The sequence below is a fragment of the Ammospiza nelsoni genome, chromosome 7, assembly GCF_027579445.1.
Source record: "Ammospiza nelsoni isolate bAmmNel1 chromosome 7, bAmmNel1.pri, whole genome shotgun sequence".
Lineage (NCBI taxonomy): Eukaryota > Metazoa > Chordata > Aves > Passeriformes > Passerellidae > Ammospiza > Ammospiza nelsoni.
In genome coordinates, this window is record NC_080639.1 from 39,481,351 (window position 1) to 39,508,237 (window position 26,887).

The 26,887-nt window shown below is 52.7% G+C and overlaps 1 long non-coding RNA gene across 1 annotated transcript in view; it reads right to left on the reverse strand.

Annotated features, from left to right (window-relative positions):
• The window catches only part of LOC132075275 (uncharacterized), a 37,671-nt gene that overhangs the window by 4,087 nt on the left and 6,697 nt on the right, over positions 1-26,887 (reverse strand). Inside the window, exon 2 of the long non-coding RNA XR_009418757.1 lies at positions 1,388-1,570. This is a non-coding gene — a long non-coding RNA (uncharacterized LOC132075275). The remainder of the gene's footprint in view (positions 1-1,387; positions 1,571-26,887) is intronic.

The window sequence follows — 26,887 nt, forward strand, 5'->3', positions numbered from 1 at the left end:
ACAGAGAATCCGTCTGATTGAGTTTGATTACTGAACAAAATCTAATTATTTGAGATACACGTCCGGGCTTTTCTGGAGAGGCATGCTGAAGAGAAGAAATATTTGGGATATGAGAGTGTTGTTTGCCCGCTCAGATTTGTTTATTCACATATATTTTGACAGGCCAGAATTTTAAATAATTGAAATCAGCGTTCACTCCTCAGAGTCAAAGGAGCGATGTGGGTGCAGAGAGAGCAGCCCCTCCTGAGGTGTGTGAGCAGCACCTTTGGGCTCACTCTGAGTCACAGAACCACTGAGCCATGCAATGGTGGGCTTGGGAGGGACCCTAAAGCCCATCTCATCCCACCCCTGCCAGGAACACCTCCAAGCCCCTTCCAACCCACCTGGACACCTCCAGAGATCCAGGGGCAGCCACAGCTGTTCTGGGCTGCCACCACCCTCATAACCAGGAATTCCTTCCCAAAATCTCACCTGAACCTCCCCTCTGTCAGCTCCACACTTTTTTCTGTGGGTTTGGACATCCCCATAGAAATTTCCACGCTGAGCACTCCAGCAGGTCCCTGCTATGGATGAGGACTTTGTGTGACGGTGCCCACAGGAGTCCCAGGATGAGAGAAGAGATTAGGATCTGACTCCGTGTTTCACAAGGCTGATTGATTATTTTATGATATATATGACATTAAAACTATACTAAAAGAATAGAAGAAAGGATTCCATCAGAAGGTTACCAAAGAATAGAAAAAGAAAGAATGATAACAAAGGTTTGTGACTTGGACAGAGAGTCCGAGCCAGCTGACTGTGATTGGCCATTAATTAGAAACAACCAACATGAGACCAATCCCAGATGCACCTGTTGCATCCCACAGCAGCAGATAACCACTGCTTGCATTTTGTTCCTGAGGCCTTTCAGCTTCTCAGGAGAACAAATCCTAAGGAGGGATTTTTCACAAAAGGTGTCTGTGACAGACGTTGGGCTGGGCACAGGTACCATGGCCAAGGCATCGCCCTCCCCTACCAGCCCAGCAGTGCCCGCCACCACACTCCTCATTTCTCACACGTGCTTAAACACGACTTCTGGAGCAGCAGGAAAGGCTGCAGTGACGTTCTGGCTCCTCCCAGGCCTTTGTCAAGCAGCACTTTGTCAGTCTTTTAAAGCAGCTTTGAATAATTACTGAGTCCCACCCTCTCATAATCTTCACCCTTCCCCAATTATCTGCTCAATTATAATCCACAAAGTCTCTTGCATTAAATGGAACCATATGTTCTTCGCAGTCACTTCCAGTAGGCGCACGCCAGTCTGGCCTCCCCAGCACACAAACATTGGCTCCCCAAAATCCCTCCTGAAAATCTCCTCTCCTGCAGCAGCTTTACACAGTGAGCCCCTCACCCGGGAGGGTCCCAGACCTCCTGACTCAATTCCTGCAGCCACCAGCCTCCTCTTCTTCTTTCTTTGTTTTTCAGTTCCATTGTTTGAGTTGGGTGCTGGGTGTGGGTGGGTTTGCCACTCAGTGAGACAGCGCAGATCCAGTGCTCCAGGAGATGCCATTGCAGGTCTGCACCTCTGATCAGCCTGTAAAAATCACAATTACTCAATCATGGATGGTTTCCCATTCTCTGTACACGTGGGTGTTACCACAGTCTCAGCTGAGGAAGGAGGAGCTCTTGCCCACCCTCACCAAGGGGGATGTTGGAGTCAGCGGTCACTCCCCTTTCCTGGTCACTCCCCTTCCCATTTCCTTGGTAAGGAATCACCACCACCCAAACCATTTCTCCATTAAAAGGTTTTTCCATGCCCTTGAGTGCTGTACCGGGGGCTGTCAGGAAGGGGCTGCCCACCCTTTAAGGAAATTGGTGGGTAATAATGAGGTGTAGAGCCCCTCCAATACACCCTGTTATCAAATACAAAGGAATTACTTATGCATGCTGCTCTGAGACCCACCATTAATTAGGAGTTTTACATATTAATCACAACACCAGTTTGCCTCTCCCTATGAAATGCTGAGTGATGCTGGGGGGGCAGTCTGGCATGCTGCTCTGGGAAGCCAGTCTGGGAAAGCTCCAGACTTTGGGCTCAGTGGAAAGAAAACGGGCCTGGGTAAGGAAATTAAGGAAATTGCTGGGCAGTTTGTCCCACAAACAGGTAAAACCCTGCAGCAGCCCTGGTGAGGAGGACATCAGAACTGCAGGAGGCAGGGCTACTCTGGCCAGACATCACCATGCCTGTCCTTTGCAGTGCCAGTGGGACGTGGGGTTTCAGCAGGAATTTCCCCATGGAAAGGGGGCTCAGGGATTGGAGCTGCCCAGGGAGGTTTGCAGTGCCCATCCCTGGGGGTGTCCCAGGAGTTCTGGAGGTGGCACTCAGGGCTCATGGAAGAGACCTTAAAGTGCATCCCATCCCATCCCATCCCATCCCATCCCATCCCATCCCATCCCATCCCATCCCATCCCATCCCATCCCATCCCATTATCCCATCCCATCCCATCCCATCCCATCCCATCCCATCCCATTATCCCATCCCATCCCATCCCATCCCATTATCCCATCCCATCCCATCCCATCCCACTCCTGCCATGGCAGGGACACCTTCCACTGTCCCAGGCTGCTCCCAGCCCCAGTGTCCAGCCTGGCCTTGGGCACTGCCAGGGATCCAGGGGCAGCCCCAGCTGCTCTGGGCACCCTGTGCCCACCCTCCCAGCCAGGAATTCCCAATTCCCAATATGCCATCCCTGCCCTCTGGCAGTTCAGGCTCTTGTTGTAAAGCTGGAGCCTGTTCAAAGGGACCCAGAGAACCACAATGGTTTCATCACCATTTTCTTCCCGAGGCAATTGCCAGGAAGGCAGGACAAAACACCCTGTATGTCAATAAAGATTTGCACTGTATCATCTATGCCAAAAAAACTGACTCAATCTTATGCACTTCAGGACAAATTAGAATTTATATGCAACTCCCCACTTCAGGTGGGCAATCCAAAGAAATTAACCTCAGGAGAAAATTGCTTTTTTCTGGCTTAACACAGAGCTCATTATCATGTCAGGCAGAAGAGACAGTGGGGAAAATGCAAAATCATAGACACGATACAGTGGTGCATCCATATATTTCCAGCCAAGGAACCACTTATTAGGAGAACTATTTAAATTCCAAAGAGCCAGGTTTGTTCTTTAGGACAGAGTCACTCCTAGGGGCCAAGAAACTGAACTATGCCACAGAGGTTAAATAGCAAGTGTGGTGGAGAAGGTGTCCCCGTGGTGCTGATGGTGTGTGGGGGACACAGGGCTGCTTCCTGCAATATCCCAAAGCACTTTACAGACTGGGCAGACGTTTCCATCCAGGGGAAAATAAGGGTTGGAATTGTGAGTACAGCTCGTGTGTGGTGTTATTCCATCAGCCAGGATACCTGGATGGGGCTTGGAGCCACCTGCTTCAGTGGAGCATGGCCCTGCCCATGGCAGGGGCGGAACAAGAGGAGCTTGAAAGTCGCTCCCAACCCAAACTGTGCAGGGGTTTTGTGATTCTGTGATGCCCTGCTGGTGCAGCCTGGCCTGGAGCACTCCCAGGGATGGGAGGGTGTCACAGCTGTCCCTGTGAGATGAGTCTGAACCCAAACCCCACAGGATCCTGCAGCCCAGACTGCAGGGGGATGATGCTGCTGGCCCGGGCTCACCCTGCTGCTCCTGCCATCACGGGATGGGACCACTGGGGGCAAAGGGGCGGCACAAGGCACAGGGCGAGGTTCTGCTCTCCCCAGCCTGTCCCCAGCCTGTCCCCATCAGGGCTCTGCTGCCAGCGAGGCTCCTGGGCCGGGATGCGCCTGCAGATGTGACTCTCCTGCTACGCGAGGCATGCCTGGAATCTTTCTGCCGGATTACAATAATTAATAAAGCGTGGGCAGCTTGTCCTTGGCGGTGTTTGCCTGTCCCCAGCCCTGTTTCCAGGCTGCACAGCCCGGGCCCCGGCGGGCACAGCCGCAGGGATGGATGTGCTGCTCCTCCCAAACGCACCACAGGGAAGGTGTCACATCCCGATCCAGCAGCGCTACCTGTGCCATCTGTGTCGAGCATTGCGGGCAGGCCTCTCGGCAAGTGCCATACAAATGAGGGTCGGCGGCAAGGTCAGGCTGCAGGGAATTTGGGGACGCGGGGAGGATGTTCGCTGTAAGCAATAACAGCATCCCGCCCGGCCCTGCCGCATCCCGCCCCAGCCTGCGGCAGCCGGCCCCGCTGGGACGTGTGTATTATGCCTGGGTTAATTTACTGATTAATCTCCAGTCAGTGGTTTGCGCTTTCCCCAGATGGCCAATTAAAATTTACAACTGGCAGAGCAGTGCCCTGTTGGCAGCCGGCGCGGGGCCGCGGCAGAAGGCGAGGGCTCGCTGCTGCCTTTCCCTCTGCTGCCTTTAACTGGGACAGGGGACAGGGCCCTGGGCTGGCAGGGGCACCAACCGGGGCTGGGGACCCTCTGCCTGCCCACTGCACCCCTCCTGCCCTCCCCAGGGACAGCAGAACCAGCAGCACCAGCAGAACGAGCAGAACCAGCAGCACCAGCAGCTGCAGGCAGAGCCCAAAGCGCTCCTGCGAGGCTGCGGTACCTGCAACAGACAAAATGCTTCTGCAGCAGTCACAGGGAAAACACACAGAATTGTGTCCCTTGGCACTGGACACAGCTTGTACTGCAGCATTCACCCACGGAAGAGCTGCACAAGGAGAACCCAGATTTCCTCAGATTCTCTGGGCTAAAGTTACGTGTTTCCTTTGACAAAGATGATGTCTGGGCTGGAAAACTCCAAAGCAAATTAAAACCAGATCCATTTTCTGAAGAGGCCAAAAACAGCAATGATGTTTATAGACTCCTAGAATCTCAGAATGATTTGGGGTGGAAGGGACCTTAGAGCCCATCCCATCCCATCCCACCCTGCCATGGGCACAGACACCTTCCCCTGTCCCAGGCGCTCCCAGCCCTGGCCTGGCCTTGGGCACTGCCAGGGATGCAGGGGCAGCCACAGCTGCTCTGGGCACCCTGTGCCAGCCCTGCCCACCCTCCCAGCCAGGAATTTCCCCCCAGTATTCCATCCAACCTTTTCCTCTATCAACGGGAAACCATTCCCCTTGTCTGGTCCCTCAGGACCCTTGTAAAATGAAGTGCACCAGCACAATTTGTTTTTCTCAATAACTCTTCTCAGAACTCCAGACAACACTCTGAGAAAAACAGAGGACAAATAAACTGGGAAACACACACTGCTTCTGCAGGCTCTCCCAGAAGTGGCAGTTCTCTGCTTCAGAGCAAAATTTCCCCGCTGCCTTTTTTTTTTAAGGAGCCTTCATGAATATTGATGGTAAACATAATAACTGCAATCCTCAGGAGTATAGTCAACCCATGCTGTACAATTCACATAATTCCCCTTAAATTAACGGGAGTCCCCTGTGTGCCCCGGGCACAGCCTGCCCTCCCTGGGTGCCCAAACCCAGCAGCACACCCCTCCTGTTCCCAGGGGACAGCTCGGGTCAGGCCCTCATGGGTGCTTTGTCTTCCCTTTTTTTAATGCTGCATCCACCTTTAGCATCCAGTGGGTGCATGGTGTGAGGTGCACACTGGAGTTTGGGTTATAAATTCCCAAATTTATATATATATGCACACATATATATAAATCTGGGAATTTTTAACCCACATATAAATATATGTGTGCACAGGCTGGCTGCCGGGGCTGGGGCAGCTGCACACCTGGGCCTCACCTGGCTCCCTGCCCCTGACCACCTCCCAGAGGAGGCACAGAGCAGCAGCCAGCAGCAGAGTGGTTCAAGGGCACCTGAATGTCAAGAGAAGAGCAGTAACAAGCCAAATAAAAATGAGGCTGAAACTCTGAGGGTGTTTTGTCTATGGAGTGTCCCTCGTGGTGACACGTTGGGAGCAGCATCACTGGGGAAGCTGCAGCTGCTGAGCAAGGCACGGGTACCCCTCCAGAGAGGGCAAACCTGCCTGGCCAGGTGCCTGTCCCAGGCACAGCAGCTCCAGCTCCTGGCTGGCAGTTCCTCTGGCTCAGGGAGGAGCAAGGCTCCCATCCCACATCCCAGCTCATGTTCTCCAGGAAGCTCCCAGAGAGCCACAGCTCCCACCCATCCCCAGCAGTGTCCCCAGTGTCCCCAGCCCCACGCTGCAGGCTGCAGGCAGGCGGGGAAGGGCTCCTGGATGCCAGGTCATGGGGAAGGAGTGGGGATGCCACCAAACCCAGGAGAGCTGCTGCTCCGCAGGGTCTGCCCTTGGGATGTGTTCCTCCTCTCACATGGATCTCTGGGAGCTGTGTGTGAAGGATTCCTGGAAAATGGAAGTACCAGGGAGGAGCAGAAGTGTCCAGACAGGGCATGGAAATATTTACATTTCAGAAAGATTTGCCAGAAATGGAAAGAAATCCTGCCCAGCACAGCCTGGTCCTGCTGGAGGAGCCATGCAGGGGTGGCTGCATCCCCAAATTCACCCAGCTCCTCTCCATATCCAGAGTGGGCCCATCCCACCTGGGAATCACAGCGATTTGGGCTTTTCTCTCCCCGTGCTTTCAGCCCAGATAAAGATCTGCGTTTTGGAACGATCCCACACAAGTTAAGGCGCGACCTGCGCGGTTCCTGTCAACAGAGCCGGGCTGGTGATCTTTAGAGGGGATTTTCTCCAGGTGAAGGACAAACATGACATTAGAGCTATCAAACTCCCCGTCTGACAAGGACATATAAATTGTAAATGGTCGGGGGCACTGGGAGCAGCCTGTCTCTCTCCAGGCCCTTTTCCTTGCTGAGGGCATGTGCTGGATGCTGCTGGGGCAGCATCCCAACTCTGCGCTCCTCATCCCAGGCGTCCTTCCCTGGCTGGTGGGAAAAGGAGGAGAGCAGGGAGCAGCACCCCAGGATCAGGGTGGCTGGAGGTCCTGGAGGCCCTGGGGTCACCACCCCCGCTCCGAGCCCCAGGCTCACAGGGCAACCACAGGGCTTTGGGTTCGGCCCAGGTGGGGACAAGAGAAGGCAAGGCAGGATGGACAGAAGGTGACAGCATTACGGGGGGTGACAGCATCACAGGGGTGACAGCACTAAAGGGGTTACAGCACTACAGGGGTGACAGAACTACAGGGGTGACAGAACTAAAGGGGTCCCAGCACTAAAGGGGTGACAGAACTACAGGGGTGACAGAACTAAAGGGGTCCCAGCACTAAAGGGGTGACAGAACTACGGGGGTGACAGCATCACAGCGGTGACAGCACTAAAGGGGTGACAGAACTACAGGGGTGACAGCATCACAGCGGTGACAGCACTAAAAGGGGGACAGAACTAAAGGAGTCCCAGCACTAAAGGGATCCCAGCTCTAAAGGGATCCCAACTCTAAAGGGGTCCCAGCACTGCAGGGGTCCCAGCAGAGAGCCCCGAGCTGCCCTGGCCAGTGAAGCACCCTGAGCCCTGCCCAGACCCCCGTTCCCTCAGGGACACGGCCAAGGGTAGCAGCCGAGGCCAGTGTAAAATCCCGCCAGGAGCAAGTGTGAGAGCCCCAGGAGCACCAGGACACCGGGCACGCCCCGCGCTCCCCGCCCCGCTGTAAATCTGGGACCCTCCTGGGGCTATCCCAGCTGAGCGCGAGCCTGACTGAGATGGATTTAGTCCTTGAGCTGTAATTAAAAGCCAGAATGGGACGAGCGCGGAGGCCCCGTGCTCATGCAGATGAAGGCACCTCGTCGTGCTCCGCCGGGAGCGCTGCCCGGCGGGCGGAACATCGGCTGCACATCTGGCAGGAACTCAGGAACGCAGCAAACCCGGCCCTTGGGGACCCTGGGGGCCGCCCGGGAGCCGGGGATGCTCCCGCAGGAGCTCTGACACCCATCCTCCCGTCGTGAGAGCCCGGGGCAGCCCCTGCGTGGCTGCACATGGCTGTGGGGCGCGGGGACACAAACCCAGCCCCAATTCCCCCTTCCTGTGACTCCTGAGCTCAGCAAAGCCCGGTGTGTCCCTGCCATTCCAGGAGGGGAAGCTCACAAAGCCAATTTACCAATATTAGAGATTTTACCGCAGAATCACGGAATCATTTGGGCTGGAAAAGGCCTCTAAGCTCTAGCCCAGCACCACCGTGCCCACCCCTAACCGTGTCCCCAGTGCCACATCTACAGGCTTGACATGAAATCTGCCTCTCCTTTCCTGCCTCAGTTTCCCCACCTGTGACATCATTATTGTTTATCAGTGTGCCATCAGTTGCGCAGTTTGCTGTTCATTAGGGTTGGAAGGACATCTCCGGGAGATGTTGGGCGTCAGCATCCCCTGCCCAGCAGCTGAGCTTGGCACCAAACAGCACCTGCGGGGTCCAGCTGGGCTTCATTTATGGGTGCAGCGTTGAACAGCTCTTTTCTGGGATAAAAAAGGGAAATCAGGTGAGGAGCAAACAAAGAAATGGGAGAGCAGAAGTTTGATTATTCCATTTGTCCCCGGGGTAAACTGAGGCAGCAAGTGGGGCACGGGGTCCCTCTCCATGAAAATCCCCCCAGGTGGGCAAGGTGGGTGTGGGAGAGGGTGGAGAGAGAGCACCCACAAGAGCCAGGGAATGCCTTCACCTGCCATGTGCAAGGCATAAAAGGGATCAGAGAAGATTACAGAATTTATAGGCTAAAAAGGAAAAAAAGGTATAAAGTGTCACTTCTATATAAAAATGCTGCTGTCACCTTCAATGCATGTAGTTCTCTCCACAAAGAGGTATATGCATCATTTATTAGTCTTGTAAACCTCTCATGTATATACTTTATATATTTTATTATATATATACATATATAGTCATTTTATATTGTTATCCATATATATTATAGAGAGAAATATATAGATAGGTATTTTTTATATTATTATCCATATATATAATTTCTAGGTATATATAATTTCAAATATATGTATGCAGATACATATATACAATATTCTACAATATTATCCATATATGTAAAATAGATATAGATATAGATATAGATATAGATTATCTAGATATAGATTATCTAGATATAGATTATCTAGATATAGATACAGATATAAATATAGATCTAGATTAGATATAGATAGATATAAACGTATTTTCTAGTGAATTACAAGGAAGGCCATCACGTTCTACCTTTCCCCAGCCCTGGCCCTTTATCAATGCTACTCACATTTAATTAGTAGACATTTCTCCTTCCTGAGCATATTTACTTGAATTCCTGGTTCCTACGGCAACCCAGCCTGCTGGCGGAGCAGCCGGGCCCAGCCTAAGCCAGGAATGGAGATTAACGAGCAGCCTCGATATTCGGATTGCCCGGCAAGGACCGAGCCTGGCGAGGGCGTCCTCACAAAGCTTTGAGCAGATCCTGCTTATCCAGGGGTACCTGTGGTATCCTGCCTGGGGAGACGGCTCCTTCAGTCCTAAATTCTCTGTCATTTGCTATCAACTCAGGTAAAGCTGTTTATTTATTATTTTTATAAATTACACTCCATTTTCAATTTAAAACACCCAGCACAGGAATAGCTAAACAATGTCTAAACCATCCCTGCTCAGCAAGGCTTTCCTATAGGTTTCTCAAAATAGCTGAATTTCCTGGTGGCCCTGCAGCTGCTAGAACAGAAAATGTCCCTTTGGAGGGGACACACAGGCACTGCCACTTCTGCTGCCGCCGTTCTCATGCAGGATTCCCTCAGCAGGTGTGCACACTGCAGGCAGATGTTGGGGGGCTGGTTTGAGATAAATACCCAACAATTCTTCTCCTTTTCATTTACAAATATTCCTTATTTTTTGTACTGATAAAGGAAAAGGCAATGTAAATTAAATAAATAGGGAAGGGATGTGTGTAAATTAGAGTGAGAAGTATTTCATTTGAACATTTTTAAATCTTACATGACCCTGATGCTTTTCAAGGAAAGGCGCAGTCTAAATGCTCACACCTTCTATTTTCAACCTGGCGTGGCAGTTTAACCCTGGAGCAGACAGCTCTGCTTCACAGACTGGTACAAAGTGTTCAATAAAATAAATAACTAAAATAATTAAAACAGGAGCAGGGCACCAAGCACTGGGAAGCATTAATTTTCGCAGATCTCCAAAAGGCGCTGTGGATTTATTTGGAGGTTGTGTGCCTGTCCTCACAGGGAATGTTCAGGTGTTTTGGGGAAGGTTTTGGGGCGCAGGGGGAGACCCCCGGGAGGGGCCCAGCGCAGGAGCCTCCCTGGGGCAGCTCTGGGGAATATTTGGGTGCCCAGCCCTGGTTTGGGGGCTGAGCTGGGCTTGCAGGGCTGGGCTCCCCCTCCTCTCCCTCCTGCCCGGTCCCCCAGCCCTGCCTGCAGCTGCTCCCTCTGGGGCGATGCTGTGGGGCACCCGTGGAGCTCAGGAACAGCCCGGGGTGGGATAATTGCACTGCCTGAATTTATCCTCACACTGCCACCAGTGCAGAACCACCACATCCACAAAGGAAGCGGGGGTGCAATCAGCCACTGCAAACACCCTCCACAGCCTTTGGCCACCAAGAAGAGGTGGCATTTTCATGCATTATTTCTGTCCTCCCCAGCGTTTTCTTCCCCACAAATATTGGCCACCACAGGAATTAATTAATCTCAGCAGCCCAGGAGTGGGGCAGGCTCTGCAGCAGAGCATGCCCTGAACCCCACAATCCAGGATGTGCTCCCGGGCTTGTTCCAAGTGCCTTTTAATACCAAAGAACACAACAACTTAAATGCCATCCCCTGGTTTTATGAAAAAGCAATATAGGAGAGTAAATAGGGCAAATACCAACAAGGCAGGACACGCGGGCCGAATCGAACAATAAATTCAAATAATATCACTAAATCGAAGAGCCAGGCAGTGCCTGAGAGCTCCTTTGCCCAGGACTTTTCTGGAGAGCCGAGCACACGGAACAACCCATTCTCCTTGCCCATTAACGACAACAATCAAGGCTGGATTAAACCTCTTCAAATAATTCTCCAAGTAGAGATAAAGCATAAAAGAGAGAGAGAGAGAGGAAAAAAATCCAGCGTATCCTTTCGCCGCCGGTAATAAGCTTACGCCTGGAACAGACTTGTTAAATAATTAGAGTTAAATTACCTCCTCTCCTAGCAGTGCCTTTGCCAGGCTCACCTCTCTGAGCTGTGGCTAATGGAGAGGGATGGGTGTGGGGCCAGGGGGCGGGAGGTGACAGCGCTCGGGGCAGGTGTGGTGGCTCTGGTGTGGACTGGGGGCTCTCCAGGGACCCCGAGCAGCTCCAGCACCCCCTGCATGCCCTGGCTCTCACACACACACCCTGGGACCTGCCAGAGCCCAGCCCAGGTCCCTGCTCGGAAACAGAAGGCACAAAAAAAGGAATTGAGATTTGCAGATCTGATAATGAGCCAGTTAATGACATAAATGATACCTCAAGAACCTCACTAAACCATCCAGGTCCTACAATTTAATCTGTAATAAATACTCCTGCATCATTGCGAGATGGCTGCTCATAATGGCAAATGAAATATGCTGGTATGATAGGTACAATAAATCTGGATTTTCCTATGGTTCCCTCAGGCTAGAACAATATGTAACCAGAGTGCGCACTGTCAGGATGAGCAGATCTCAAAGCCATCATAAAATCTAAATGGGGACTAATTAGGAGGCCCTTCCCTTCTAGAGTTACTATTTCTATTGACATTTTCCATGCATGAGCCCCTCCATAACATCATAAGTCACCAAGATAAGAACTCCCTAGATTATAGGGAAAAAGCTTTAATGGAGAAGTTGAACTCAAAGGCGATGCATAAATTTTCCTTCTGATACCCTGGCAAGTCTGTGTTCAGTACTTTCTTTACAAACTTTCCTCCCTGGTGCCAGCTGCGGCTCTGTCCGGCCTGTCCCGGGCATGGACACCCAGGGGTGCCCCAGGGGGACCCCAGCCCAGGCACGGGGGGCTCGGGCATTGCCCTCTGCACAGCTCCGGTCCTGCTGGAGGGGCAGCGGGTCGGGCACGGGCAGGGGGAGCCCCATGGGGTCCGAGGTGGCCCCAGGGGACACGATGGGGCACCTGCACGGGCAGGGCGCTGGGCAGGGTGCCAGGGGGCAAAGGAGGCTCAGAGAGCCGGGGTGGGCACGAGAGGGCTGTGCCCAGCACCCTCTCACCCCCCCTGCAGCCCCCGAACCGCATCGGGCTATGCAGAGCCGGCGGGCAGCGCTCACCGGGCGCATCCACAGGTGTGCCACACCTGGGTCACCTGTGCCCGGGACAGGGGGACACGGGGACAGGGGGGCACGAGGACAGGGGGACAGGGGACACAGGGACACGGGAACAGGGAGACAGGGACTCACGGGGACACGGGACAGGAGGGCAGGGGGACATGGGGACAGGGGGACAGGGGGACAGGGGGACAGGAACAGGGAGACAGGAGGGCAGGGGATCAAGGGAAAAGGGGGACACGGTGACAGGGGGACAGGGGGACAGGCAGCGCAGCAGCAGGTGGATGTGCTGGGGCACAGCCATCCCCTGGCACTGCCTGCAGGGGCCTCGCAGTGCCCGGGCTGCTCCTGGCTGAGCACACAGCAGGGTTTATTCAGGATTTATTTATTGCCTGCTGGCAGCAGCCTGCACATTCCCTGTCCCTGTCACACTCCCAGTGACTGCCCTGCAGCTCTGTGCACCTCCCTGCCTGCATAGGCATGGCCATGGAGCACATCCATCACCTTGGGCCAGCCTCCAGCCACAGGATGTAGGAATGGCCCTGCCATCATGACCCCAGAATCCCAGCATCCCAAATCCCAGATCCCAGAATCCCAGAATCCCAAATCCCAGAATCCCAGAATCCCAAATCCCGGAATCCCTGAATCCCGGAATCCCGGAATACCTGAATCCCGGAATCCCAGACACCCAGAATCTCAGAATCCCAAGCCCTAGAATCCCAAACTCCAGAATCCCAGAATTCCAGAATCCCAAATCCTAGAATCCCAAATCCCAGAATCCCAGAATCCCAGAATCCCAGAATCCCAGAATCCCGGAATCCCAAATCCCAAATCCCGGAATCCTGGAATACCAGAATCCCAAAATCCCAGAATCCCAGAATCTCAGAACCCTAGAATCACAGAATCCCAAACCCCTGAATCCCCGAATCCCTGAATCCCTGAATCCCCGAATCCCTGAATCCCTGAATCCCTGAATCCCAGAATCCCGGAATCCCAAATCCCGGAATCCCTGAATCCCAAATCCCGGAATCCCAAACCCCGGAATCCCACAATCCCAGAATCCCAGAATCCCAGAATCCCAAATCCCAGAATCCCAAACCCCAGAATCCCAGAATCCCAGAATCCCAGAATCCCAAACCCCACAATCCCACAATCCCAAATCCCAGACCGGGGGTGTCTCCCTCTGCCTCGCTCCCACCCGCCTGCCCTGGTGCTTCCCTGTGCTGGATGCTCTCCTCGAGGCTGTCCTTCTCTGCAAACTGGAACTGCCAGCTGGGAGATGTCCCTGCCCGTGGCACGGGTGGCACAAGAGGAGCTTTAAGGTCCCTTCCAACCCCAGCCATGCTGGGATACCAAGATTTCATGACATTGCAAGGAAAGATGGGAGAGTGTGATGTGTGCCAAGCATCTCATCAGTGAGTTATTCTTTTGTAATCTTAGTAAATACACTCTAAAAAATGTACGGGATTTTACAAGTATTTTCCTCCTTGCATACATGAAAAATAAGAAAACATATAGAAAAAAAATCTGTGGCAAGGTAACTTGCATTGTAGGGAACATGTAATGGCTCCTGCTGTTGATCACATTTATCTTCACTTACCAGAGAACACCTAATAACAGAATTTTCAGGTCCCTTCTCACTCATGAATAATAATGCCACAAAGGCTTCCCAAGTGGAGGGGTTCAGGGCTAGCCTCCCACTGCTGGAGCTGGCAATCCCCTGCTTTTCCCTGGTTTTGATGAGCTGGGGTGAGGAGCCAGCTGGGAGCAGCCAGACTGCAATTCCACCGGAGCTTCAACCTCATCCAAATGCTGGAGTTTTCACATTTGATCTTCAAATGCACATTATATTCTTGGAAATTACTGACGTAGGTAAACAAGCATTTCCTCAACAACAGCATTCCTGGAGGATGAGTCTAAATACCCTTTCCTCAACTTTGTGTTTGCACAGAGTTATACAGGGGAAATGAGCCTTCGGAGAATTATTAGAGGGCAAACGAGAAGCAGCCAAGTTTATGAAAAACTAGCACACGAATGACTGAGAGGATAGAGATCTATATCCTAAGTCAACTCCAGCTCCAGCTCATTTTTGTTTGAAGGAGAAGTGCTGGCAGGTGTGATTTACTCTGTATTTTCTAGCAGGGGGTCGTTGAGGAGGGGTCCTGCTCCCTTGTTCCCCAAAAGCATCTCCCTAGGGGCCCTGGCTGCTCCAGTAAAGGGAGATGAGGATGAGAGTGACCACTGGCTGCAGCACAGGAGGGGTCCCGGGGGGCTGGACCCCTAAACTCCCTGGGCTGCACTTCCCTGTGCTCCCAATGTGACGGTGTTCCCAGGGGTTCTTGGATGAGGGAAGAGACCAGGATCTGACTCCAGGTTTCAGAAGGCTGATTGATTATTTTATTATGTATATTGTATTAAAACTATACTAAAAGAATAGAAGAAAGGATTCCATCAGAAGGCTGGCTAAGAATAGAATAGCAAACAATGATAACAAAGGTTTGTGTCTCGGACAGAGAGTCGGAGCCAGCTGACTGTGATTGGCCATTAATTACAAACATCCAACATGGTCTAATCAAAGATCCACCTGCTGCATCCCACAGCAGCAGATAACCATTGTTTACATTTTGTTCCTGAGGCCTTTCAGCTTCTCAGGAGGAAAAATCCTAAGGAAAGGATTTTTAATGAAAATATGTCTGCAACAGTGCTCTGCAATGCCAGTGTATAAATATCAAACGCCCACCAGCTTTTCACTAAAAGAATGGGAATTCAAGGAAATCAGGATGAAATGTATGTGAGATTTAATGCGGCACCACTTCCTGGTCAAATAGCAGTTGGGTTTGAATGGATCCAGGATCCTTTCCCTTGAGGATGCCCAGAGGAGCAGCAGCACTGTTCAGCAGCATCCCTGGAGCTGCAGCAGGGCTGCTCAGGCCTTTTATTCCAAATATTCCCTCCTTGGGCTCACGCTGTGCAAAGGAGGATGGGTGGGATTGTTCTGTGCAGGAAGGTAATTCAGACCCAGCAAAATCAACAGGGAAATTCATGAGTGATCTCTCCTGCCGGCCATTTGCTCCTGCTTTCTCCATGGCTGCTCTGAGGCAGTGTAGGAACCTCGGCCACGTTCCCCAGCAGCTCAAACACAGGGCCATGGGCTGGGCTGGTCCTGACTGTGCCCAACACTGCTGCCTGTTGGGATCTCTGCTGCTCACAGTGACCCCCAGATGTGTCAGAAATTCTCTTTTCCCAGCCTGGCTCAAAGAAGGAGTCAGAGCTCTTCAGTTCTTGCTCTCAAGGTTGTTCATTGTTCCTTATCTATAAAATTCTTTCTCCTGTCCAGCCCAGCTCTGCTCAGCAGCACAGACAGAGGCACTCTGCCTGCCCCAGGGCGCTGTTATCTTTTTATACTAAAAACTACCTGTGCAATATTTACAATTACTGCCCAATACCCATCACCTGTGTGAGACAGTGAGCTTCTACTCCAAACCAATCCCAAAGTGCCACCATCACAGCAGGAGATGGAGGTAGAGAAGAAGAAGAAAGAAAGGCTGGACATGCCCAGATTGCTCCATCTTGTCCCCTGAACCTCCATTCTAAAAACCACAATATCTACTTTTCCACCCTGTGATAACTTCACTAATATTGTACTTAAACTGTTGTGGTTGTGGCTTGCTGATCTTCATACAGGTTGGTAACTTGCTCCACGGGTCATAATCCAAACCCACAGGGGCATCTTGGCTCTCTGAGCCCCCTGGCAGGGTCCTGGCAGTCCAGAACAGCCAGAGGGGTGTCCTGGCTCCTGACAGCTGCCCACCAGGGATGTGCCAGCACCACTGCAGCTGCACATGGCTCTGCCATGAGGGAGCTCTGCCCACAAGGCAGCCCCAAACCCCAGATCCTGCTGAAAACACTGCTGGATCCTTTCCTTGTCACCCCCAAAGGCGCGTGATGTGTGTGGAGGCCTGGAGATTTCTGGAGGTGCTGGAGCATCCTTCCACAGCTGGCACCTCTGCTCCCAGCCACATCCCAGCTGGGCATTGCTGAGGAAGAGCCATTTCCCAGCAGATATAAATCAAACTGACTGTCCAGCAGGGCTGGTTAGCTGGGAATGAGAGCTGCTGGAGCATGGCCACATCCACACAGGGCAGCTCCACATCCACATCCACGGCGTGGCAGAGCTCAGTGCCTCGCTGCACCCATCCCTGCGTGCCCTTTGTCCCTCAAAGAGCCACCAGTGGGCAAGGAAAGATTTTCCCTCATAGAAAGGATAATCCTGTTTCATTCACAATGAATCCATCATCCTGCAGCAGGACGCACAGGAGCCCCCTGAGCCCCAGGTGACAGCAACAGGACACTCAGGAGCCCCAGGTGACGCAGCAGGACCGTGTCCCCACCCTGTCCCCAGGAGTGTGCCACTCAATTGGGGAAGCAGAGCTGCCGAGCCATTTGCCGCAGTGCAAAGAGCAGGGAGCAGCTTTGTCAGGAGCAGCACTGTTGTTATTATTATTATTGTTATTATGACTAGTTAAAGAGCCTCCCAGATGTGTGTGGCACTTTACTGACAAAAGTAATGGATGGGCCTTGCCCCTGGAGCTGGAAATGGCACAAGCCCAGCCCCTGACAACAATGACAGAGGCTGTGGAGAGCTGAGCAAGGCTCTGAGGAAAGAGCAGGGGCTGTGCTCACCTCTGCTCCTGCTCTGACCTGCTCCAAGGGCCACCACAGCGAGTGCTTTGCACTGATTTTCACTGAACACCCAGGAGCAAGGGTGGGATGGTGCTTGAATTATTTTCTGTCCCTCTCCAGAGCCGAGGATCGTGCGGGTGGAGGAGGCAGATGGATCTGCAGTGACACAGAGGGGAGTGGCTGCCGCTGCCAGAGGAGATGGATGGGAGATTGGGAATTGTTCCTGGCAGGGTGGGCAGGCCCTGGCACAGCTGGGGCTGCCCCTGGATCCCTGGCAGTGCCCAAAGCCAGGCTGGACAGGGCTGGGAGCAGCCTGGGACAGGGGAAGGTGTCCTGTGGGAACCCAGGACATCCCTCTGGCTGTCCAGGATGGCCAGGACCCTGCCAGGGGCTCAGAGACCCTGGCACGGAGCCCAGAACGCCTGTGGGTTTGATTATGACCCATGGAGCAAGTTATCAACCTTAGATGAAGATCGGCAAGCCACAACAGTTTAGGTAGAATAATAGTGAAGTTATCACGGGGTGAAAACCAGATTTTGGGGTTTTTGGTATGAGGGTTCAGGGGACAAGATGGAGCAATCTGGGCATGTCCAGCCTTTCTTTCTTCTTCTTCTCTACCTCCATCTCCTGCTGTGATGGTGGCACTTTGGGATTGATTTGGAGTAGAAGCTCGCTGTCTCACACAGGTGATGGGCATTGGGCAGTAATTGTAAATATTGCACACGTAGGTTTTAGTATAAAAAGATAACACCGCCCTGGGGCAGGCAGAGTGCCTCTGTCTGTGCTGCTGAGCAGAGCTGGGCTGGACAGGAGAAAGAATTTTATAGATAAGGAACAATGAACAACCTTGAGAGCAAGAACTGAAGAGCTCTGACTCCTTCTTTGAGCGCCGGGTTGGGAAAAGAGAATTTCTGACACAGCTTGGGGTTGCAGTGACCCAGAAAGGCCCCGAGAGTGTCCCTGCCATGGCAGGGTGGCTCTGGGTGGCATTTGGGGTCTCTCCCAGCCCAGGCCAGGCTGGGGTTCTGTGAAGAGGCTCTGTGGGGATGGGGTGAGCAGAGACAGAAGGGCCCCAGACTCAGCCCTGAGCGTTTCCAGGCCGCGCCTGTCTGGGGCTGGGCTGGGCCTGCGCTGCGGCCTAATCAAAGCTTACTTAGGATCATTCGCTTTATCCATTCTCATCATCCTCATATCCACATACAGGAACAACCAATGGCCTCACCTTCGTAAAAAACACCAAATCCTGAAAATCAAACCACCAAATACTGAAAATCAAACCACCAAATCCTGAAAATCATCAACGACGTCCTAGTTGGGCACTTCTCCCCACCAGGGCCTGTGGCCGTGCCACAGCAGCCAGGGTGGCACAACCCAGCAGGATGGGATCCAAAACCCAGTGTGAGCCCAGCCCAGAGCTCATGTGAGGCACAGCAAGATCCCTACAGCTTTAATGAGTCGTGAGCTGGGTGCCAGTGCTGTTCCAGGGCTGTTTTGTGAAATTACTTAGATTTATGTCCAGCTATTTAATATCAGCTTGGAATAAAAAAAAGCCTTGGCTCTGCTGGGCTCGGTGTGACGGTGTCACTGCTGCTGCGTCCACCCAAAGATTCTAATTTTTTATCCTGTTCATTTTTTTCCCCTTTGCACTGATTATTTTTTTTCTAATTTGGTGATCTCGGTGAGATGCTCGGGATGCACTTGACAGAGCATAATATATCACCTGTCGAGAGACCCCAGCCTTAAAAAAGTGTGGAAATTGCTGAATAATTGCAGAGTAAAGCCCTGTCCAGGGCCCTGGGAGCTGGGGTGGGCAGGAGCTGCTCCCCCTGGGCTGGCCTGGCCAGAGTGGGACACTGAGCCCCCTGCCCACAGCTCAGACACCAGAACTGATTGTGTTCATAGCACAGTGACACCAAAGGGGGTCAAGTAAATAAATATGCATGTCTCACCAGTGCAAAATAATAAAATTCCAGTGTGTGCAAGCCTGCTTGTTGAACATATGTTTGCAGCACGGCTAAGCCATCTGGCTCAATGTCAAGCATTTACACCAACTGCAGTCTTACACTACCTGACAGCAGAAAAGCTTTATTCCCCTGGTGTTTGGGCACAAATGGAGAAATATTATTGAAATGATTATCTGCATCAAGACTCAGATTTGGTTTGACATTTAGCTGGCTCTGTTTAATCCAAAGGGTTGTCTGAATGAATAAAGAGAAGGGTTCCTCCAGAAGATGCTGCGAGCAGCCAGGGAGAGCCAAATGATTAATGAGACTGAGAGGCTGGGTGGACCCTGCCCACCTCCACCCAGACCCTGGTGCCAGGAACTGCATGGGAAATCAGGCTCAGCCTGCTGGAGCTTGTCAGGAGCTGCTCACGGCCGAGGGGGGTTTATTTTGGGGCCTCAGGAAAACAGCAGCAGCGAGCCCGTTGCTCCCTGGCAGGAGGGAAAGGTCTGGGCCCCAATTAAACACCATCCCGGAGCAGCTGCGGGTGCCCATCCTGCCTGGATGGAGTGGGGTGTACTCAGAGCCCGAGCTGGGGGAGCCTGGGCTGGGAGCCCCCTCCTCCCACACCCCCACCCCAGTTCAGGGGGCTGTGCAGCCCCACCAGGGCACCTTCACCCCAAATTCTAAATCTTATCATTAGCCCCTGTTATGTCCATTGCACACGTCCTGATGGCATGTATAAATCAATGGGTTAGGTGTTCTCTGTCGCAGACACATTTTATGGAAAATCCTTTCCTTAGGGTTTTCCTCCTGAGAAGCTGGGAGGCCTCAGGAACAAAATGCAAACAATGGTTATCTGCTGCTGTGGGATGCAACAGGTGCATCTGGGATTGGGCTCATGGGGTTGTTTCTAATTAATGGCCAATCACAGCCAGCTGGCTCGGACAGAGAGCCGAGTCACAAACCTTTGTTATCATTGTTTGCTATTCTATTCTTAGCCAGCCTTCTGATGAAATCCTTTCTTCTATTCTTTTAGTATAGCTTTAATGTAATATATATCATAAATAATCTATCAGCCTTCTGAAACATGGAGTCAGATCCTCATCTCTCCCCTCATCCTGGGACCCCTGTGAACACGGCCACAGTTCTCCACTCTGGGCACCAGCAGGAAGTGTGGGTAGAGGGTGAACCTCACATTTCATGAGGGTTTGTTTGGTGACCTGTTCACCTGCACAATCTGAAAGCTCTCTCTGCTTTATGGACAGAAAGCAGCGCTCATTCTTGTGCAAGCAGGACCTAAGCCCACACTGGTTTGAAAAATGGGATAAAATTAGGAGAAAAGGAGGAAATAAGGAAAAGAAAATTTGCAATCCTTCACCCCAAAGAGGATCCCTTTCTCCAGAGGAGCCTCCTGTGGCACAGCAGTGAAAGGAGGAGCAGGACCCCAGGTCTGGGGTGAGCTGGCAGCAGCCAAGGGGGAGCAGGAGCCCTTTGAGCCCACGGGGCTGTTCTGACAGAGACAAATTCATCGCAGAGAGCAGATAGAGTGTGTTTGAAATGAGATGGGATGCGGTGCCAGGCACGGGCTCTGAGCAGCGTCACGGGCCAGGAAATGCCTCTCTGGGAGCACCAGAGCACAGCATCTCCCGTGGCACACCAGCAGCCTCCCTGTGCCCCACACCTCCGCTGCCGAGCGCAGCTTCGGAGCTAAAACTCATTCGGTGATTCGAGTTTAATAAGAATGTTAGACATGATTTCCTTCTCACTCTTACTTTTAATTAACTTTTTAATTGAGATTTAAATGAATTCTAATGAACAGAATTGTAGCCTAATTGATTTGTTGCACAGCCTGGCGAGGGATCAGTATGCCAGCAGCATTTTGATGGATTGCTGTGGGACGTCAGACAGTTTACAGGTTAATTTTTTGGCAGAGGTTACCCAATGGCAGCTGAAAACAGTGATTTACCTTGGATTGATGGGTGAGCAGTTCCTGGTGAGTGCGTGGTCCAGGCTTTAAAGGAGTCCCTGGCTGTGCCTTTGTCACCTTGGGAACTCCCTGGGGGCTGGTCCAAGAGGAGTTCTTGCCAGCTGTGCCCAGATGCAAACCGGGAGTGGCAGTATTCCTAAATAAATCCATAACTCGTTTATTTGTGTAAATAACTCAAATCCACACTCCTGTATCACAATGAGAGTGGGGAGCCTGTGGGGACAGAGGGACACAGGCTGTGGCCACACAGTCACACAGGGTGCTCCCATCACGGCCCACACATCCCAGGGGGAGATAAAAGGGAAGCCAAGGCAGGGCAGGGACATCATTGATTGCCAGATCTCACAGCCTGGGGGGCAAATCAGCTGCTCAGGAGTGCCAGCTGCTGAAACATAAACTCATTTTGGTCTCTGGATGGAGAGATATTCACCCTGCATCAGGACAGACCAGCAGACAGAGGCTGTGGCTGGCACCACGGGACACAGGGGACGGAGGCAGGACAGGGTCCCAGGGCAGTGACAGGGGCTGTGAAACCCTGAGAGCAGAGTTTTGGGACATTACTGCAGTCAGAGGGCAAAGCAGGATGGATGGATGGAGGAGGAGAGCGGGGACAGCGCAGGGAAATGGGATGAGAGAGAGAAATATTGCCAGCAGCATCCAAAATGCCTTGAGTTATGGAGCGCTCCCAAATCCGAAGGAGCCGGGTTTAAAAGTTCCATTTTACGGTTTGTAAGGAATTTATGTGAAAATAATATTCAAAGACTGGCACTTTTTTTTTCCATAATACCAAGCTGTTAGGTGGGAAGGGAGATCCACGGAGAACATTAAAACCCTCCCTGCTCCTGATCAGAGGTGGGCAGAGCTGTGCCCCCCCAGCCTCCCCGGGCCCATTATCTGCCCCAGCCTGCTCCACTCAGGGTGCTCGGTACAGCTGGCGATTAACGGGAGAGCCTTTCTCAAATGCAGATTAATTTTGTTTTTCAACTTCTTAAGCTTCTGTTAACACCTTTTCCGCAATCAGTACAGTATCTTTTAAGTTAATTAGTTCTGGAGAAGAATTACCAGTGTAATTTGTGCTGAGCCCTCCCTCCCTGTCACTCAGCAGACAGAGCAGCCTCTGATGGAGATAAAAGGGACACTGGAGGCTCCTCCAGCACGAGAGGTGTGTGAGAGGAGCTCCGATAACATCTTCAGACCATTTATCCCGTTCAGCTCTGCCAGTGGGGAGAGGAGGAGTGGGCTGGGGCCAAGTGGGGATTCCGGAACCTTTGGGGTTTTCTCCTGAGTTATTTAGATCCCTGAACAGCCCTTATTCCAGGCAGGGAGCCGCTCACTGGGGCCCACTGTGGGCTCACACTTGGGTTCACTGTTCCTTTTTCTGTCACCTTGGCAATCATTGATTTTATGGACGATGCTGCACAAGGTTCTGTGAAGGCTCCTGCGGAGCTGAGCTGGATTTTGGGTCCCACACAGACTGTGGACGTTAAAATGAATGATGTGCACCACTGTTGTGCTGCCAGCAAAGCCAGAGCTCCCACACTCTGCCCTGCCTCCTCTCCAGGGCTGGGGAGCAGCCTGGGCCGCTGGGGCTGAGGTGTCACCCACCCTGAGCTCTGTGAGTGTCCCGGTGTCCCACACACCTCAACTCCCACCGTGAGCTTTCACAGCACCTCTGACTCACTGCCGGGCTCGGGAACAGCACAGATCAATTGGCAGTGCATAAATCTGCCTGCAGAGCAGCCCAAACGCTGCCACAGGTGCTGTGTCCCCCTCTGGAGCCTGCTCTGCTCACGGAGAGCAGCAGTGAATTTCGCAAATTTCGCGTGATGTTCGCCGCTAGTTCTTCTTTATCAGAAAGAATTCCTAGGTCAGGCTGGCCTGCTCTCACAGCAGTCTCTCTGTCTCTCTCTATCACCCTCTGTCTTCCTCCCTTATCTCTGTCCTTCTCTGAAGCAGTTTCTCTGAGCCTAGGTTCTGCAGTCAGGCTAAATAGCTCAGTTTTCTAACCACAGACTCAACTCAAAAATGTGCATTTCACCTAAATCAAAATGATTTCTACCCTGGAACATTTCTACTCTGCCTCATGGGTCAGGGCAGGCAGGAGGGAGCAGCAGAGCCGCATCCCCCAGCACCCAGGGGTGTCCCTGGCTCCCAGGAATGAGAGAGGCAATCCAGGAAAGCTGGTCCTGCTGGAAACACGCACAGCAGTAACCACACTGTTGGCCTACACTGTTAATGCTTCCCATCAAAATCAATACATTAAATCCAAATGGAAAACATTTACATGTAAAAACCTTCATTGAAGCCTGTTTTTTCCCTGCAAACCCCAAGTGCAGCAGTGCCCAATCTGTCCCTCCCTGCAGTTTGCATTCAGAAGTGTCACCACCATAACTTCCCTGCTTTCCATGGGAGGAGGTTTATCCATAATTTGCAAAGGGAAAAGCCTGGGCTGTTTGGCAGGACACATTGCCCAGCTGATGCTGACTTAGTCGAGCTAAATCAGCCAATAAGGCAGGAGAAACTCTGCAGCCACTGAGAGAGCCTTGAGCGGGAACCAGCTGCTGTAATGGAAATAAGAGCTGTTAACCCCTAACTGAACACACAATCTGATATTGCCCCACACATTGCCCAGCTCCTCAGCCCCTGCAAACCCTGCTGACAGGGCAGGATGGGCTGCACTGGTCCTGCAGCTGAGGATTCAGTCCCTGGGCTGTGCTCAGGACTCCGTCAGTGACGCCGTGCAGGGACAAAGCCAGAACAGACACGGGAAAGGGGGAATCCTCCAGATCAAACCAGAACAGCAACGGGAAAGGGGGAATCCTCCAGATCAAACCAGAACAGCAATGGGAAAGGGGGAATCCTCCAGATCAAACCAGAACAGCAATGGGAAAGGGGGAATCCTCCACATCCCTGCTGCCATTGGGACAATCTTACCTGCTGGAAAGAAGGAGCCAGCTTGGAGCTGCCCAGCCACCACAGTTCCTCCTCTCTACACCTGTTGGGATCTCTGCTGCTCACAGTGACCCCCAGAGGTGTCAGAAATTCTCTTTTCCCAGCCCGGCGCTCAAAGAAGGAGTCAGAGTTCTTCAGTTCTCGCTCCCAAGGTTGTTCATTGTTCCTTATCTATAAAATTCTTTCTCCTGTCCAGCCCAGCTCTGCTCAGCAGCACAGACAGAGGCACTCTGCCTGCCCCAAGGTGGAGTTATCTTTTTATACTAAAAACTACATGTGCAATATTTACAATTACTGCCCAATGCCCATCACCTGTGTGAGACAGCGAGCTTCTACTCTAAACCAATCCCAAAGTGCCACCATCACAGCAGGAGATGGAGGTAGAGAAGAAGAAGAAGGAGAAAGGCTGGACATGCCCAGATTGCTCCATCTTGTCCCCTGAACCCCCATTCTAAAAACCCGAAAATCTACATTTCCACCATGTGATACCTTCACTAATATTGTACTTGAACTGCTGTGGCTTGCTGATCTTCATACAAGGCTGGTAACTTGCTCCATGGGCCATAATCCAACCCACAGGTGTTTTGGGCTCTGTGAGCCCCCTGGCAGGGTCCGGGCTGTCAGACCCCTGGCACCCCTGGGCACCCAGGGCAGGGCGTGTGAGCTGCAGTGTGAGCCCCCAGCCCAGCGTGCCATTAGAGAGGAGCCATTTAATTTATTTTTTACACACTGCAGTTAATTACAGCTGCTGGCTGTGATTGTGCTGATCACCGCTTCTCCTCCCCAGCCCGTAATCAGCAGCCCTGGGGGCTCTGGTGGCAGTGCCAGCACACGGGACTGTGGTGGCTTCGTTTGTGCTCCTGAGGGGTTCCCTCATACCAGGGGGGGTTCCCTCGTACCAGGGGGTTCCCTCATACCAGGGGGGTTCCCTCCTGCCCTCATCACTTCTTTTCTCTCCTAAACGATGCTCTGGGTAACTGCCTCTATGATATCATCTGCCGAGGTCTTTGGATCTCTGCTTTGCATGAAAGACAAAGAATTCTCCACAATTAATGTGCTTTGAGGGTTTCCTGTCACAAGGAACGTAATTAACTCTTTGCTGGCCCAACTAATTTCTGCATTTTAAAAAGTAGCCTGATAATGACAAAAGTGGAGCACTCAATCCACAGGACAGCCATTAACGGCGCTCCAGCATTGTGCTGCCTGCATTCAGCCCACAATTACTGTCAGGGAATGGCTCTGGAAGCTGCTCCTTGTACGCAAACAACGCTGTTCATTAAAGGCCACTTCCAATAACGCACAATCTATACTTGTAATGAGTGTTTGAGAAAGGAAATAAAGCCCTGCGCTCCCAAACGTGCGATACAACCATTGTTCTTTCACAAATGGACTTTGGTGGGGCTGACAGATGTGGGCACAGTGGAGGATACGAGGTGGCTGTTGTAGGAGCTCGGAATCCAGGGGTGAACAGCTGGGCTCAAGGAATCCGTGGCTGGAAAGCCGGGTTGAGGGAAACCTAGGTCATGTTAAATGGGAGAGAGCTGGGGGTGCTCCCCTGGAGAAGGGAAGGCTCCAGGCAGAGCTCAGAGCCCCTGGCAGGGCCTGAAGGGGCTCCAGCAGAGCTGAGAGGGGCTGGGGACAAGGGATGGAGGGACAGGAGCCAGGGAATGGCTCCCAGTGCCAGAGGGCAGGGATGGGTGGGACACTGGGAACTGGGAATTCCTGGCTGGGCTGGGATTGCCAGAGCAGCTGGGGCTGCCCCTGGATCCCTGGCAGTGCCCAAGGCCAGGCTGGAGCAGCCTGGGACAGTGGGAGGGGTCCCTGCAATGGCAGGGGTGGCACTGGGTGGGATTTAAGGTCCCTTCCAAACAATCCTGGGATTCTATCCCATGACAAACTCGCTTTGCTGTGGCACCAAGAGTGGCTGCTCCCCCCACCCTGGGCTGCTCTCCCTGCCCCCGACATCCTTCACATCCCCAAAACCCCTGACATCCCCGAAATTCCTGACATCTGCGACACCCCTGACAGCCCTGACACCCCAATAGTCCCGACACCCCAAAAACCCTGGTCACCCTGGACACCCCTGACACCCCCGACACCCCGACACCCCCGACACCCCCGACACCCGGGACAGCCCCGACACCCCCGACACCCCTGACAGCCCTGACACCCCAATAGTCCCGACACCCCAAAAACCCTGGTCACCCTGGACACCCCTGACACCCCCGACACCCCGACATTCCCGCTATTCCCGACACCCGGGACAGCCCCGACACCCCCGACACCCCTGACAGCCCTAACACCCCAATAGTCCCGACACCCCAAAAACCCCCGACACCCCGACATTCCCGGTATTCCCGACACCCCCGACACCCCCGACACCCGGGACAGCCCCGTCCCCCGTCCCGCGGAGCCCCGGGCGGGGCCGGGCGGGCTCGGGGCGCTCGGCGCTTCCGCACGGCAACAGTGCCCCCTGTGGGCCGGCGGCGGCACTGCAGGGGCAGCGACGGAGACAGGGACGGGGACAGGGACGGGATTTTAAGGAAAACATTAAATTTTATGGGAAGAAGAGATCCTTCAACCGAGAAGTCAGAGCGTTTTGCACAGGTAATCCCTGTCTGTGTGTAGTGCTGGAGTCACCAGCACTGGAGGGGTTATTGGAGTATTTTGTTAACATCTAACTATAGAATTGGAGACAATTATTAAAATAAAAATATGCAAAAAGATATTGACTACAACTCCCTGACAGGAGAGGGAAGATGAGAGGGAGTTGGGCTCTGCTCCACCCAACAAGCAACAGGAAAGAGGAAACAGCCTCAAGTTGTGCCAGGGAAAGTTTAGGTGGGATATTAGGGGAAAATATTCATCTGGAGGGGCTGTCCAGGCCTGGCACTGCCCAGGGCAGTGGTGGGTGTGGATCCCTGAAGGGATTTCAAAGCCAGATGAGTGTGGCACTGGGGACATGGGTCAGAGGTGGCCGTGGCAGCACAATTGGCCTCAAGGGCCCCATGGGGCTTTTCCAACCCAGATGATTCCCCAGGCAGGAGCAGCAGAACGGAGTTCCCACCCTGGCACCCCTCTGGCAGTGGGCAGGGCTGAGGTGGCAGACAGGAGTGAGAGGCAGAACCAGCCCCGTGCCCCTGCTGCAGCACTGAGGA